The sequence below is a fragment of the Lissotriton helveticus genome, chromosome 7 (genome assembly GCF_964261635.1).
Source record: "Lissotriton helveticus chromosome 7, aLisHel1.1, whole genome shotgun sequence".
NCBI classification, from domain to species: Eukaryota; Metazoa; Chordata; class Amphibia; order Caudata; family Salamandridae; genus Lissotriton; species Lissotriton helveticus.
Window position 1 is genome coordinate 1797494128 of NC_136068.1, and position 16107 is coordinate 1797510234.

Below are 16107 nucleotides of genomic sequence, written 5' to 3' on the forward strand. Positions count from 1 at the left end.
CGATATCCTAGACCTTTTGTGATCTATTTAGGCAATGTCTTACTATGGCAGACGGTCTATTTAAAGGCTGGTCCTAGGTCACCTATGTCTATTTATGGCTAGTCAATTTTCTTTCGCTCTGATTATTGCAAGGTGACAATGGACAGAAGATGGTAGCTTAGGCAATTGATTGCCCCAATGAAAGCTACTGGAGTGCAAGAATATTTGCAAGAGCCAGCTGGATTGAAAGTTTTTTGTGGGGGTCAATTTTAAATATTTATTTCTGAAACAGAGGCAAAGAAGGTCCTCTATGGATGGCAGAAAGAGGGGACGGGCTAAGAGGGAGAAAAGGCATATATATTTTTTTTCCTCTTTCTTTCTATTTTTGTCTCTGCAAGGGAAGGATTTATTGTGGTGTATGGTAGGAAAATATCTCATTAATGCTTTCCTTTGTTTCATGTTTTGCTCTATTATGTGTTAATAATATAGGGGCATATTATCAAGACTCGGCGATAAAATTATCGCCACTTTATTGGCAGCTTCCTGCCGATAAAGCGGCGATAATTTTGTCGCCGAGTCTTAATAATATGCCCCATAGAGACTAGAAGCCTCTGGAAGCTCTGTGGCGGGGACTCATAGGGGGCTGCCAAACCAGCGGCAGCTTTGAGAAAGAGGATGATTCCTCCTTCTAGAAGCTGGGGGAGTGGGGAGAGCTAATCTCTAGCAGAGATTAGGGAAGAGGGAGGGAATGGTTGGCTGGCTAAGAAGAAAAGGTCAATGTTTGGGTGAAAAGCAATGATAAATGTATAATTTATTATACTCAGATAGGTAAGATGTTTACTAAAAGGAATAGTGTATCTTATTTAACATGGAGCGGGTCAAATGTTTAGCTTGGAACGTGGCGGGGCTAAATAGCAGGACTAAGAGGCAACTAGTGGCAGAAGAGCTAAAAATGTACAACCCAAATGTGGTTATGGTAACAGAGACACATCTCTCTAACAAAGACCGGGTAATTTTTTAAATCAGTTAGGTTTCGAAGTGATAGTATGCTCTACTGAAAGTGCTTCTATCCATGGGGTTGCAATATCAAAGAATAAACGATTCAAGGCAACAGTTTGTAAGATATCATCGGATAAGGGAGGTCATTGGACTATCTCGCAGTTTATGTTTAAAGAGAAGAAATATGTGTTCTGTGTAGTGTATGGCCCTAATAACGATGATCCTACAATGGTGGATAACATAAATATGGAGCTGCTGAATTGGGAGGGTGAACAGGTGGTGATGGGTGATTTTAATTGTATCATGGATTATGGGATTGATACAAGAAGAGGGGCATTCCATAGGATGTGGAGGACACGTAGGGCAATCTGGGAATCTGGGCCGACTGCAGGCTATTAGTGATGCTTGGAGAACATTGCACCCAAATATACCGGGGTACACCTAATTTTCTGCTCCACATAAATCATATTCTAGAATTGATATGGCTTGCATATCTGAACAAATAATATGGTTAGCAGGAATAGACATATGTCCAAAAGTAACATCAAATCATAATCCTATTCTTACTTTTAAGATCAATGAAGAGAATAGGCTACCTAGATCATTTACATTCCCTAGGTATCTCTTAACAGATGCGGAATACGTCGCTAGGACCCGGGAACAAATCAAAAGTTTTTGGAGGAGAACATAGGGTCAGCTTCTCCCATCTTGGTGTGGGATACATTTAAAACAATTATTAGGGGGCATACTCAACGGTGTATTTGGCACCAAAATAAACTACTCAAAAAGATAACCTCCACAATACGCAGGGCAGAAGATTTACATGCGGAGGCTGTCGTGAAGGGGCGGGCGACTCAGAATAACTGGGGTTTGAGGCAATTAATCTTAGATTGGGGTTGAGGAAAACACTTAAAGAGTATGGTCAAATATAATAAATATAGTCGGATACAGTATGAGTATGGGGAGAAAATCAGGTAAATCCTGGCTTATAAAGTAGCCGACGATAGTGCCAAATCTCACATTAAATCCATCAGGAGACCTGCTGGTAGACTTTATGAGCATCCACAACAGATTTTAAAGCAATTTGTGAGATACTACCAAGCACTATATACATCTACGATACAGCCACGGCCGGCAGATATTCTTGATTATAAATGTAAATGTAAATGTGTGTATACTTGTAAAGCGCACTGCCGCCCCATCTTGGGGCATCCTGGTGCTGTGTACCGCTGTGGAACCCATCCTGGCTTTCCCTGTGAGATGCCCCCTCCAGGGCACCCCCAAGGTGAAGCCAGGCATCCCAGCGCTGTTGGGGCCGTTGTGGAGATTAAGCAAGCTATTGCCCAGAGTTGCAGAGTGGGACCCATGATTAGAGTAGGCACCGAGGCGAGAATTATCCAATCCGCGGACATTGAGCCCAAGACCCTGCCGCGTCGGGAATTGAACCCTCGTCCCGGCCCTGACCTCTGCTTCAGGGTCTGCCGCTTCTAACCAGTGAGCCACACTTCTCCATAAGTTCAAGGATGCTCCCTGCCAAGAACGGGAGAGGAGATAGGTGGAAAACCTCGCCAACCTCGGACTCAAGCAACTGGTCAACACCCCCACCCACTACGCTGGCCACACGCTTGATCCCGTCTTCTCTTCCAGCAAGTACATCACCTTCAGCCACGCCACCGAACTCCACTGAACCGACCACAGCTGCGTCCACTTCAGCTTCAAAAGATCCACGACCCACCACCACCCGCAACAGGTACCTCACAGGAATTGGAGCAAGATCACCGCAGACCAGCTCACCACCTCCCTCAGCCAGAGCCCACCCGCCAACACAACGGACCCCAACGAAGCAGCCCGCAACTTCACACAGTGGCTGACCGCCTGCGCCGACGACCTCGCGCCACTAAAGAACCCTCCCAGCAGACCCAGAAGCAAGAAGGCATCCTGGTTCACCGACGACCTCAAGGATTCCAAGAAGACCTGCCGCACCCTCGAGAAAGCCTGGCTCCTCGACCGGACCACCGACAACATGACCGCCCTCAAACACGCTACCCGCAAGCACCACCAGCTCATCCGCACCACCAAGAAGAAATCCCTGAAGGAACGACTGGAAAACAATGCCCACGACAGGAAAGAGCTCTTCACTATCGTCAAGGAGTTCTCCAACCCCAGCACCGGCACCAACGACATCACTCCGTCACAAGACCTCTGCGACTCCCTCGCCTCGTTCTTCCACCGCAAGATCGCCGACATCCACAACAGCTTTGGCGCCCCACCCACGCACCCAACCGTCGAACCAACGCCCCCCACCACCACCCTTCGCAGCTGGACCACGGTGACCACCGAAGACACAGCCCGCACGATGAACACCATCCACTCCGGATCACCGACCGACCCCTGCCCACACCACGTCTTCAACAAGGCCGACTCCACCATCGCACCCCAACTCCGGAACATCATCAACGCCTCCTTCAACACCGCCACCTTCCCGGAGAGCTGGAAGCACGCCGAGATCAGCGCCCTCCTGAAGAAACCTACAGCGGACCCCACCGATCTCAAAAACTTCCGCCCCGGAGAGGAGGAGCTTCGCGCGCACCCAAGATGGTCGCGTGAGCACAGGGCTCCCGGACCCTCGCCACCTCCATCGACTATCCTGTACTTTATCCTGGTTCGGACGACGGGTGTTTATTGGCGCAGTTCTACTGATCATTTATCTGTTCCCAAAAACTTTTTTGGACTTCGGGGTCCAGAGCTACAGATCGCCGCAGTTTCTGGCCTGCTCCAGGGTGACGCCCCGAGCTATCTTGTCTGGCCTGCCGTCCAGTAAGTGAACAACAACGGACTGCCTGACTTGCATGGGCTGGCGACCCCCTTTTGGTTTCGATTCCCGTCCGGAGATCAACCTGACTTTGTTGGCTACGTAGACGGCCGGACGTGCCTATGCTTTTGGTCTCTCCGCTTCTGATGCCGATCTGTCGTGGCTTTCAGTTCTGAGACTGGCACCACCTTCGCCCTTTTGGTCCTGCATTTGCCACCGCAGTCACCATTTTCACCCGCCAACAGGCGACCCGTACGGGTCCAGGATCTAAGATGGCCACCAAGCCAGAGAGTGAGAGACGCAAGACTAAACCGGGCGTTCGAGGGAGTGCTTTGCAAACGAACATTATGGACCGGTACACCCTCCCTAAAGGATCGCCGGGCGCAGCATCTAAATCCTCGACGGCAATGCCGGAGGACTCATCGATTGAGGAAGAGCCCTCGTTGCGGGATCTCATGGGCGCCATTACCGGTATGAAGGCCTCATTGGGGCAACAATATGAGGCCTTGACTCTCAAACTGGATACTGTGTCGATTGATGTCAATCTGATCACGGCGGATTTGGCGAAGACAAACGAAAAGGTCAAATCCCTGGATCTCAAGACCACTAGCCTGGTCACTGACGTCTCTGACTTACAGGCTGAAGTCGGGAATCTGCGGAAAGCTAATGACTATTTCTCTGGGCGTCTAGAGGACTATGAAAGCCGTGCCAGGCGCAACAACATCCGCCTGATTGGTGTCCCGGAATCATCGACTGCTGCCTCGACTGACTTATTGGTAGAAGACCTGGTGCTGAACCACTTGGCGCCCAAGGGTCTCAGCAAGTTTTTCGCTGTCGAGCGTGCACATAGGATCCCCGGCGGCACACCTAAATCGGGTGCTAACCCACGACCCATCATTGCGAGGATCTTTCATTTCCAGGACAGAGACGCTATCCTGCAGGCTTCGAGGCAGTCTGCTCCCATTGCCTTCGAGAACTCTACTGTCAGCTCTATCCGGACTTTACACAACAGGTCCAGAAACAGAGGCTGGGGTTTCAAGGGGTCAAGAAGAGACTCCGGGAAAGGTCTATGAAGTATGCCATGCTCTTCCCGGCCCGTTTGCGGGTGGTTCATAGGGATCGTACTTTTTTCTTTGACCATCCTGGGGTCGTGAGTGACTGGCTTGACTCGCTGCCTGCGGATCAAGAACCGTTTGAGGACTCTGGCAGATCGGATCGGGCAGACGGTGGCCCGACGGAGCCGGAGTAGATGTCGACTTTGACCCCGTACCCTTCATGTTAGCTTTGAACTGTGTTATGCTGTGTCATTAATGTTTGCAAGTGTTAGTCCTTTTAGGGGTGGGTGGGGGGTGAGCGGGTCCTTTCTCCTCCTGGGTTTTCTTTTCGTAGATTAGTTGGGTGGTTGGGCGACAGGCACACTGCAAGTTTATGGGGCTTTTTGGTCTTCAGCAGGGGTGCGGGGTGGGGGGTATAGTTGTTTTGGTATTGTTGGGGGGACTGGGTTGTTGGTTTGAATTTTATTGTTATTTGCAAGGCGAAGGAAAGGCAAACTCCTGTTTTATGCAGTTGCTTTGGGTGTGGGGCGGGGAAGGGGCTGAATTCGGGGATGGGGGGTAGGGGACTTCAGATATTGTGTTGGAACGTGAACGGGTTGGGGGATGGGATCAAGAGGCGGGTGGTGCTGCAATTGCTGAAACGTTTGTCTCCTGATGTTGTCTTATTGCAGGAGACTCATTTGCTCGGCAACAAGTGCTACGCTCTGAATAGGCGTGGTTATCGCCTTGTGGCGCACTCGGGTTTCACTTCAGGCTCCAGAGGGGCGGGCATTCTGGTTCGGACCTCCCTCCCCTTGGCCATTGATGAAGTCATACTAGATGATAAGGGACGATATCCCGCCATTGTGGGGCGCTGGGAAGGGAAGGTTCTTATTCTGATTTCCGTGTACGTGCCCCCGGGCCTCCAAGCCACCACATTCGCGGACCTTAGTGGACTTATCCTAGGTCTCCCCGAGGGTCTGCTTTTGGTTGGGGGTGATTTTAATGCGGTGGTCTCGGGGATGTGTGACCGTCACCCTCCCAGGGAACTGCCGAAGGCCCAGACTTGGTTGAGTGACTTCCTAGAGACGCTGGGGCTCACTGATTGCTGGCGCTTGCTTCACCCGGGGCGGTTGCAATATACCTATCATTCTGGTGCTCATGGTAGTCTCTCGAGGTTAGATCACATATTGCTGCCCTCGGCCCATGCATCCCTCATACGGGAAGTTAAACATCTGGCAAGGGGTATCTCAAACCATTCTCCGCTTTGGCTGGTGGTTGATGCACGGCAGGGTTCGGCGGGCCGAGTGGCTCCGATTAACCCCTGGTATTTGAGGGACCCCAGGATCAGGGCTGAACTGGTTAAAACACACGATTGTTATTTTGCGGAAAATGTGGGCTCTGTTTCCTCCCCAAGTTTACTTTGGGAAGCTTACAAGACTGTCATTCGTGGCCAGGCCCTCTCGTTGATTGGTAGCGTGAAGTTGGCCAACCGTGCTGAGATGGTTTGCCTTGAGGGGGAGGTCAAAGCCCTTGAGGGGTGCTTGGAATCTGAGGTTACCGCTGAGGGGTTACATCTATTGGAGTTGAAACAACATGAATACAGGGCTCTGGTCACGGAAGCTGCTAAGGAAATGGGAAGGGAACAGCAGGGCCGCCTGTATGATGTGGGTGATAAGGCTGGGAAATTACTTGCTTGGCTGGATAAGAGGGAGAATGCAAGACGTGTCGTCCCTGTGATTGTTGCGGAGAATGGAGAGTGTTGTACTGACCCTGCTGATATTGTCACATGTTTTGCCGATTACTTCCGCGAGGTGTATTCCCAGGTGTCTGATCGATCTGAGCAGGACTCCCACCTGCTATTGCGGGATTAAGCACTTCCCCGATTGCCTGACATAGATAGGGATGCTCTGGATGCGCTGCCTACTGTGGACGAGATTGCCGCTGCTGTCCGTTCGGTCCGATCCGGCAAGGCCTCGGGCCCTAATGGGCTCCCCATTGAGCTATATAAACTACGCCCCGACACGCTAGCTCCACATCTGCGCTCTATGTTTCTCGAGTCTTTGGAGGTGGGTTTTCTCCCACCAGACCAGAGACTGGCCACTATAGTCGTCATCCACAAAGATGGTAAACCTCGGGATTGCTGTGCCTCTTTTAGACCCATTTCGTTGATTAATGCGGAGCCTAAAATCTTGGCCAGGCTGCTGGCGACACGTTTGGCGACTGTCATTGGGGACCTTGTTCACCCTGATCAATCCGGCTTTATTCCGCATCGCAACACGGCGCTTAACCTCCGAAGGTTGAATGGCGTCTTGGCACGAGCCGAGACGCTACGTGAGCCCGCCATCTTGGCGTCCTTGGACGCTACGATGGCGTTTGATACGATTGAATGGCCGTATTTGTGGGCGGTTCTTGCCAAGTTTGGTTTCGGTCCAGAGTTCGTTCGGTGGGTCAAATTGCTTTACGCCGGTCCCATGGCTCAGGTGGTGGTCAATGGTCGGGTCTCTGCACCCTTCGCACTGGGCAGGGGTACGCGACAGGGCTGTCCCTTGTCCCCCTTGTTGTTTGCTCTCGCCTTGGAACCGCTGGCGGCCTGGTTGAGGTGGGAGCCGTCCCTGAAGGGCATTAGATGGAATTCAGAGTTTGAAGACCGTATATCTCTCTATGCTGATGATATTCTGCTGTATCTCACATCTCCCCGTACATCCCTCATTGTACTGTTCGATGTCTTAACGTCCTTTCGCAAAAACTCGGGTCTTGTCATCAATTGGTCGAAGTCCTGTGTATACGTCCTGTCGGGAGACGCCCCTCTTCTGCCAAGTGGTTGTCCTATCGCGATTGTGAGAGATGGCTTTAAATACCTAGGCATTTTTATCACTCTGAAACCTGAACTGCGGTTTGACCGGAACTTGCTGCCCCCTCTTCAGCGCCTTCGGGCAGATGTTGTCGCTTGGGGGAAACTCCCTCTCTCTCCCCTAGGTAGAGCGGCATTGTTTAAGATGATGTCACTGCCCCGCTTCCTCTATGCATTGCAAAACACACTTGACGTTGTCCCGGCTAAATATTTCCGTGAGGTTGAGAGTTTACAGAGACTACTGGTGTGGGGGGGTAGGCCCCGCCATCGCTAAGCTGTCGCTCCCGTGGTACGACGGTGGAATTGCTTTGCCTGATATCCGTCGCTACTATTGGGCGTCTCAATTGGGGGCAATAAATCATTGCATTTATGGCCCTTTGCCGAATCCGGCCTTCGAGATGGACAAATGGTTGTTACCGGGGGGTGACTATAATAGAGCCCTCTACTCGAAAATCACCCCTCGAAACGTAACGGGCCCCACTAGGACGGCTGTCCAGGTGTGGAAACATGCTTCCATGGCGCTTGGGTGGTCTGATAAATTGACATGTGCCACCCCACTGTATGCATCCGATAGACTTGGCTCCCTCTGGCAGTCGAAGGGGTTTGATAGGTGGGACTTGATAGGTATCAGCAGGATTGATGATGTTTGGACTAAGGGGAGAATGAAGACGTTTGAGGAATTGAACACCGAGTACGCTCTGAGCGATCGCAAATTTTTTCGCTATGCGCAGGTCCGCCACGCGGTGCTCTCGGTCTTCCATTCGGGTGTGGAGATTCCGGAGTCGTCCCCGCTTGAGGATAGGGTACTAGACGGACATGTTCCTGATAGTCGATTTTGCTTATTTATAAAAAATTGATCAACTCCAGGTCTGATCTCCTGTTTTGCCTTAGAGAGGTCTGGATTGGTGATGGGCTGGAGCTGGACGATGAGGACTGGCAGGCGGCGATCTCCTCCCCTAAAGAGGTGGCCATCCAGGCGCGCCTTAGATTTGTGCAACTTAAAATCCTGCATAGAGTGTATGTGACTGGTCTCCGTTTGGTACACATGGGCTTTGCTGTGGACGGATTGTGTCGGCGTGGATGCGGACTCCTGGGCACCTTTTTACATATCGTTTGGGAGTTCCCTGAGATAGTGCGATTCTGGACCAGTGTGCACGAGGTGATGAGTGAGGTCACGGGGGTGCGATCGATGCCGGAGGCTAGGAGATGCTTACTGAATGTATGGGAACCGAACGACTACTCCGTATCGCAGCTTCGATGGGTGACCTTGGGCAATATGATCGCCAAAAGAGACATTGCGCAACTGTGGGGTGCTCAGGGATTGCCCGGGATTCGGAAATGGAAACAAAACATGGACTGGTGCATGTTCAGGGAAAAAACTGTATATGTTTCCCGGGGTACCCCCCGAAAATGGGGGAAGATATGGACTCAGTGGAACACTTACCGTGGCGATATATGTACCCCCCCTCTCCCTGACCCAGATGTTGCACCTACGTCCCCGTAGCCCGAGGGTTCCTTCACTTCTAACTGTGTATTGGATACATTTTGTTCCTTCTGCCCCCCCCCCATGCGAGACTCTTTCTTGATGGAAAATACGCTCCTTGGTTGACCTTCCCGCTCCCACACTATGTAATGCAACGTTGTTTATATTGCTGTCTACTCTTTTTCTTTGTTCCTTGCAAATTGTTTGTGTTTGTATTTATAAAATTAATAAAAAGTAAAAAAAAAAAAAAAAAACTTCCGCCCCATCTCGCTCCTCCCTTTTCCTGCTAAAGTCATCGAGAAGATCGTCAGCAGACAGCTGACCCCCTTCCTCGAGACGAACGGATCCCTCGACCCCTCGCAGTCCGGCTTCAGAGCCAACCACAGCACCGAGACCGCCCTCATCGCAGCCACCGACGACATCCGGACCCTGCTCGACAAGGGGGAAACAGTGGCCCTCATCCTCCTGACCTCTCCGCTGCGTTCAACACGGTCTGCCACCGCACCCTAGTCCAGCGCCTCAGCAACATCGGTATCCAAGAGAAGGCACTGGAGTGGATCATCTCGTTCCTCGCCGGAAGAACACAAAGAGTCCGCCTCCCCCCGTTTCGTTCCGAGGCCACCGAAGTCATCTGGGGCGTCCCGCAAGGATCTTCACTCAGCCCCACCCTCTTCAACATCTACATGAAACCTCTCGCAGCCATCGCATGCCAGCACAACCTCAACATCATCTCTTACACCGACGACACCCAGCTGATCCTCTCCCTCACAAGAGACCCCGACACCGCCAGAGCCTGCCTACACGAAGGGATGAAAGACGTCGCCGAGTGGATGAAGGACAGCCGTCTGAAACTGAACTCGGACAAGATGGAAGTCCTCATCCTGGGATCTTCGCCCTCCGCCTGGGACGACTCCTGGTGGCCCCCAGCCCTGGGCACCGCACCCAAGCCAACCGACCACGCACGCAACCTAGGCTTCATCCTGGACCCCTCCCTCTCGATGACCAGACAAGTCAACGCCATCTCCTCATCGTGCTTCAACACCCTGCGTATGCTTCGCAAGATCTTCCGCTGGATCCCGACCGAGACCAGGAAAACTGTCACCCAGGCACTCGTCACCAGCCGACTGGACTACGGAAACGCCCTCTACGCCGGAACCACAGCCAAGCTACAGAAAAGACTCCAGCGCATCCAGAACGCCTCCGCCCAACTCATCCTGGATGTCCCCCGAAGCAGCCACATCTCCAGCCACCTGAGGAACCTGCACTGGCTCCCCGTCGACAAGAGGATCACGTTCCGGCTCCACACCCACGCACACAAGTCTCTCCACGACCTGGGCCCCAAGTACCTCAACGACCGCCTGACCTTCTACACGCCCACCCGCCAGCTATGGTCCACCAGCCTCGCCCTCGCAGCCTTACCACGCATCCGAAGAGCCACCGCCGGAGGAAGATCCTTCTCTTACCTGGCTGCCAAGACTTGGAACTCCCTCCCCATCCACCTTCGGCTGACCCAGGACCATCTCGCCTTCAGGAAACAACTCAAGACCTGGCTGTTCAAGCAGTAGCATACCCCTCCCCCCAAGCGCCTTGAGACCCTCCCGGGTGAGTAGTGCGCTATACAAATGGCATGATTGATTGATTGATTGATTGAGCCTTTGGATGCAGAGATACTGTGGGAGGAGATAGAGATGGCAATTAGGGCTTTACCATCGGGCAAGGCAGCGGGGGAAGATTCTGTACCCCTACAATTCTATAAAATCTTTAAGGATGATTTGAGGCTGCCCTTTATTCAGATGATAGGGTCTATCGGTGTTAGAGGGCAAGTGCCTGATTCTTGGAATATGACACAAATTGTTTTCTTCCTTAAAAAGGATAAACCAGCGGAGGAATGTGGGTCATGCAGACCAATCTCGCTTATAAATACTGATGCCAAGATTTTTGCAAAAGTACAGAAAAATCGGCTTGCCCCTGTGATGCATAGCCTGGTTTCTCCTCAACAACATGGGTTTATTCAAAATAGAGACACTAGTAATCATGTAAATACGGCATTGACAGGTGTTGCTGTGGCTAAAATAATGATGCAATTAGATGCTGAGAATGCGTTTGACCGAGTGGGGTGGGAGTTTCTCTGGGCTGTAATTGTTGCTTTTGGGATTAGGAGCCGATTTAAGAAGTGGGTACAGGCCTTATATGACAAGCCCAGGGCTAAATTGGCATATTCAGACTTATTGTCATCTGCATTTTCGGTTTTGAGGTACGCGTCAGGGGTGCCCTCTTTCACCCCTATTATTTGCCCTATATATAGAGCCATTCATTTGTGCCTTACAAAATAATCCCCAAATCAGTGCTTTTAGTAATGGAAAAACCTCCTTAAAGGTCCTCGCATATGTGGACGACTTGGCGGTATTTTCTACAGACCCAGGGCGAGCATTAGGGGAAATAACAGAGGCGGTTACTGGGTTTGGTTTGATCTCAGGGTATAAATTAAATATTAATAAGACCCAAATTTTAATAAATCATAAACTGCTAGACTGCATACGGGGTGTTTACCCAGTCGTTACCTACTTGGGGGTGCGACTTTCAGCACAAATAGAGGAAATTATTCCCTTGAATTATGAGGAGATGCTGAACGACACAGCTAAATCTCTTAAAAATTGGCATAAGCTACCGCTTGGCATTATAGGCCGCATTAATATAATTAAAATGAAAATTTTGCCTACGTTTTTATATATTTTTCATTCATTCCCACTAGGAGTTCCCAATTCCTTCTTCAAACCACTAGAAGGAGTAATAGGCAGCTTTATATGGGGATATAGGAAATCTAGACGAGCGATAGAACGATTAAGTTACCGTTTGGTCAAGGAGGATTGGAGCTACTGGATTTTAAGATGTTTTTGTCTTCAGCCTTTTTTGGCCGCTTTCGTAGCCTGATTAATCCTGCAAGCACCTTATTTTTTCATACATTTATGTTGGGGGAAGAGAGCAAAATGTTTCTGTATAGAATAATGAATCCAAATTATTTTAAAAGAGTCAAATTCAAGACTGCTTGGGACAGCATATTTATTTGGCGGGCGATCTTGCATAAGGGTAATATATCTTCATATCATGACATGAACAATAGGGTCAAAGGGAGCACAATCCTAAACATATGTAGGGTAAGTGATAAGTGATCACAAAAATTTATTTTTAAGACAGCAATTAAGTTTACCAGAGTCCAATTGAAAATATCACTAAGTCTTCTTTTTCAGATAAGGTACACAATCAATTGTAGTCAATGTGTGTTCATTTATCCATATATTCACAAGGCTTCATAGAAGATAATCAAAACAGTAAACAAGAGCAGCCAACACCTGTTTCGTCGGTACATCCAATCCGTACCATGACTTTTTCAAGGCTAGATAAACAGGTAGTAAATCTGAGTATAAGAAGTCTTGTCTTGAACCTATATCATATAAGTGATGGACACTGTACAATAATCTTCAATATAAAAAAGTATAAAGTAGAAGCTATGTTTTTCAGCGGGACAGTTCCATCATGGACACTCAAAGTTAACGAGTTGTTAATATACAGTGGTCGAAGTCCACCCAATGCGTAGACGATCCCTAGTAAGTGCGTGGCATCGGAGAGAATCTAAAAGTATGTAGTTCATTGTAAAGCGGTAGAATGGCTCGGTATACGTGTTCAGGTCCCCATGATAACGCTTATGTCGACCACTTTATATTCACAACTCGTTAACTTTGAGTTGTGAATATGTTTAGGATTGTGCTCCCTTTGACCCTATTGTTCATGTCTTGATTTACCGACCTTTTTGATTGATAAGAGTCACTCTTGGTAGTGGGTGACAGTGGTCTGTGTAGCACTCCGCCTTAACTAAAGGTGTCAGATCATATTCTAAGCCCATTTGAATCTTTTTAAATAAATCGATAAGTGATAGTGCGGTTTTTCCCATTGTGGGAAACACCACTACCAATTCTTGTCTCATATCTTGATATCATGACAAATTTCCTCTCTATTCTCACCCTGCTTTACGGGGCCTATTTCACGACTGGGTGGGGTAAATTTGGGCCAGGTTGGGAGTAGGATGCTTGGGTGACCTTTTTGATTATAATGGTATTATTTATTTTGAGAGACTACAGATCATTTACAAATTGGCAAATCATACGCTGCTAAAATTTGATCAGATCCCAGATTACTTTTCAAGGCACTTGAAGTTGACTAATATAACTGGTTCTGAGGTCTGGGACTTCATTCACGATGAAGTAGTAAAGTCTATGATCAGTATGGTGTATAAATGTTTGGACAGTTATAGAGTAGATGATTGTGAAAATTTGGCTAATCAATGCAGTCAGGTATTGGAGATCCCCATAGGGGCTAGCACCATAACACAAGCACTTCGTACTATTAAAGAAGTGATGCATTCTACTGAGATTGCAACAACATCGATCGATATGTCTCTCTTATTATACTCCGGAGATAATAGCTAAGTGGACGGCTAATAATATAATTACAGATAGGAAGAAGTGCCCAAGATGCGATCTGTATAAGGCAGATATTAAACTTATGTTTGTAACATGCCCAGAGCTAAGAATATTTTGGCAGGATGTCCAGAATGTCCTTCATCAGAAATTGGGGCTGGAAATGCCTCTGACAGTAGGAGAAATTATGCTGGGTGGTAGTAGTGTTGGATCTAAAAGCAATGGTTTATTAACTATTTTGTTAGTTTGATCAAGGTTGACTATTGCCCGAGAATGGATTCACAAAATGTGATGGATGGGTGGTTTCTTGTTCGACAAACATATGATATGGAACAGGCATTGGCCAAGTCAGAGGCATCCGCTCAGTTGCTTAATGTAATGCAATATGGGGGTCTTGGTTTTAGATAAATCCCTAGAAGTACCAGGGTATCCATTTAAGTGGGGTCCAATAATTATATGTTTAATACTACTTTGTGCTTTATTTCCCCCCTTTTTTGTTATCTATTTTTATTTGTTTTTTCTTCATTCCCTCCACTCGTGATACTATGTTTGATATTGGTTTACATTTAGTATAGATACTTTTTTGATTTATTTGTTGGTATCATGTATCATCCAATCGTTGACAAATAAAACCTATTTTAAAAAATATATATATAATTGTTGCTGGATATTAGTTTTTTTAAGGGATGAAGGTGAACAGATTTCCTTTAAAATGTATATTTTAAATTTAATGTTAAGTTAACAGTTTTAAAGATATGCAATTTTTTTTAATATTAATTAAAAATATATATAACAAAACCTTTAATAAAGTTAGGTATTCAGACATATGTTAAGCAAAATATTTTAATCAAAAAAATACATTGTTTGAAATTATAGAAATATTTTCATAATTTATTTTGTTTTACAATTTAAAATTGTAATTTTTCAATTATAAAATTCATTTAAACATTTTCTTAGGATTGCTATTTGAGTATCATGATGTTATTTCTCACTTTATGGTTTAATGTTTAGGAATGGTACAAAGACCCTGATTACGATGTCGGGTGAACCATGGGTTGGCAGTTCTGCCATCCCAATTACATTATGAAGTCAGAAACTTACATTTTTCAAAGGCAGCTTGTCTGGCGGGCTGAAAACAACCGCAGCACAAGCTCCCATTGAAAAAATTGACTTTTGTAAATATCCCTGCAACCTGTGGCAGGCACTACGTGGTCTGCGTCGACTGAGTGGTTCTCGCCGCCATCTCTGAACACCGCTGCTAATGCAGCCATCTTCAATGCTGACAAATACTTCTCTGTCGACAGACTAAGATCCCACAGTTGTGCTGGCAGTCTGCTAGCCACAGTTCCCATGCGTAGTGAGTTCGTCATGGTACTGGCTCCACTATGCACCATCACAATGGCTATTGGATGGATGCTGGTAGAACAATTCTGATGCCCATTGGCCAAATAGAAACACCTGCATACCACACAATAAAATATGCCCCATTTCAGACCATGATCCTTTGCCATTTCACTGCACTACAACACTTGCCAGCAGAGCTTTAACCAGTTGTCAGTTTTTTTTAAATATTTTCCGTTACTTGCCCATTCTTCTTTTCACTTTGTACTCCTAGGGGTTAATAACAATGTCATCTGGAAAGGCTCTGAACGGCATTCGATTCATCCAAATCCGATACGGAACCAGCCTTTCCGAAAGATTCGGACAAATATCCCAACTGAATCATATTAGTCTACAGACCGTGTTTCCAGCTGACCGATGAGGATGTCAGATTAAGACAGCCTTTCCGAACAGGTTGTGCCAACACAGATCGGCTGTCGGGATCTGACTTTGTGGGCCCATAGCAGGCCCCCTTTCAACCGGGGCCCTCTGAATTTGGCCCATGTGGGTACCCTTGGTCCCTCATACCCAGGCATGCTAAGAGTGGCAGGCACAATGGGGTGCCTACTACAGGGGGCAAGGTTTTGCCCAACCACCCCTTTTGGCAATGGGAACCTGTGTTCTTGTTCGGAACACAGCCTCCCATTGAAGTCAATGCGATCCGACCGAACGATGTCCAGAAGCATCCTATTCGTTTGGTTGGACTCGCAGAACCCGATTTGTTTGGAAACAATTCTGGAACCAATTCAGTTGTAAGAGTTTCCTACCGAGATCGTATGTGGCCCCTTAGTGTTCACATTTATTTTGATATAATTTAGTTGCACAATGTCAGGACACAAGAATCCCCATTTCACTAAGGGTGAGTTGTCAGTCAAAAATAGATGAAATCATAAGAGTAGAGTCATAATTGTTTGGAGCCCAAGTCCAAATTACTCTCCTGTCACAGAAAAGGCAACTGTGGACCAGGATAGTTGACAGAGTGAATGCAGTAGCTAACAACATGCGAACACAGGAGGAAACTAGGAAGAGGTGAAACGACCTGCGAGGGAGGGCGCATTACCAGGCCCTCAAAAGGACTGGTGGTGGTTCAC

The 16107-nt window shown here is 48.0% G+C and overlaps 1 protein-coding gene across 4 annotated transcripts in view; it reads right to left on the reverse strand.

The window, feature by feature from the left end:
* Positions 1 to 16107, reverse strand: part of LOC144770775 (phospholipase A2 inhibitor and Ly6/PLAUR domain-containing protein-like) — a 1602193-nt gene that overhangs the window by 76352 nt on the left and 1509734 nt on the right. The window lies entirely within an intron of this gene.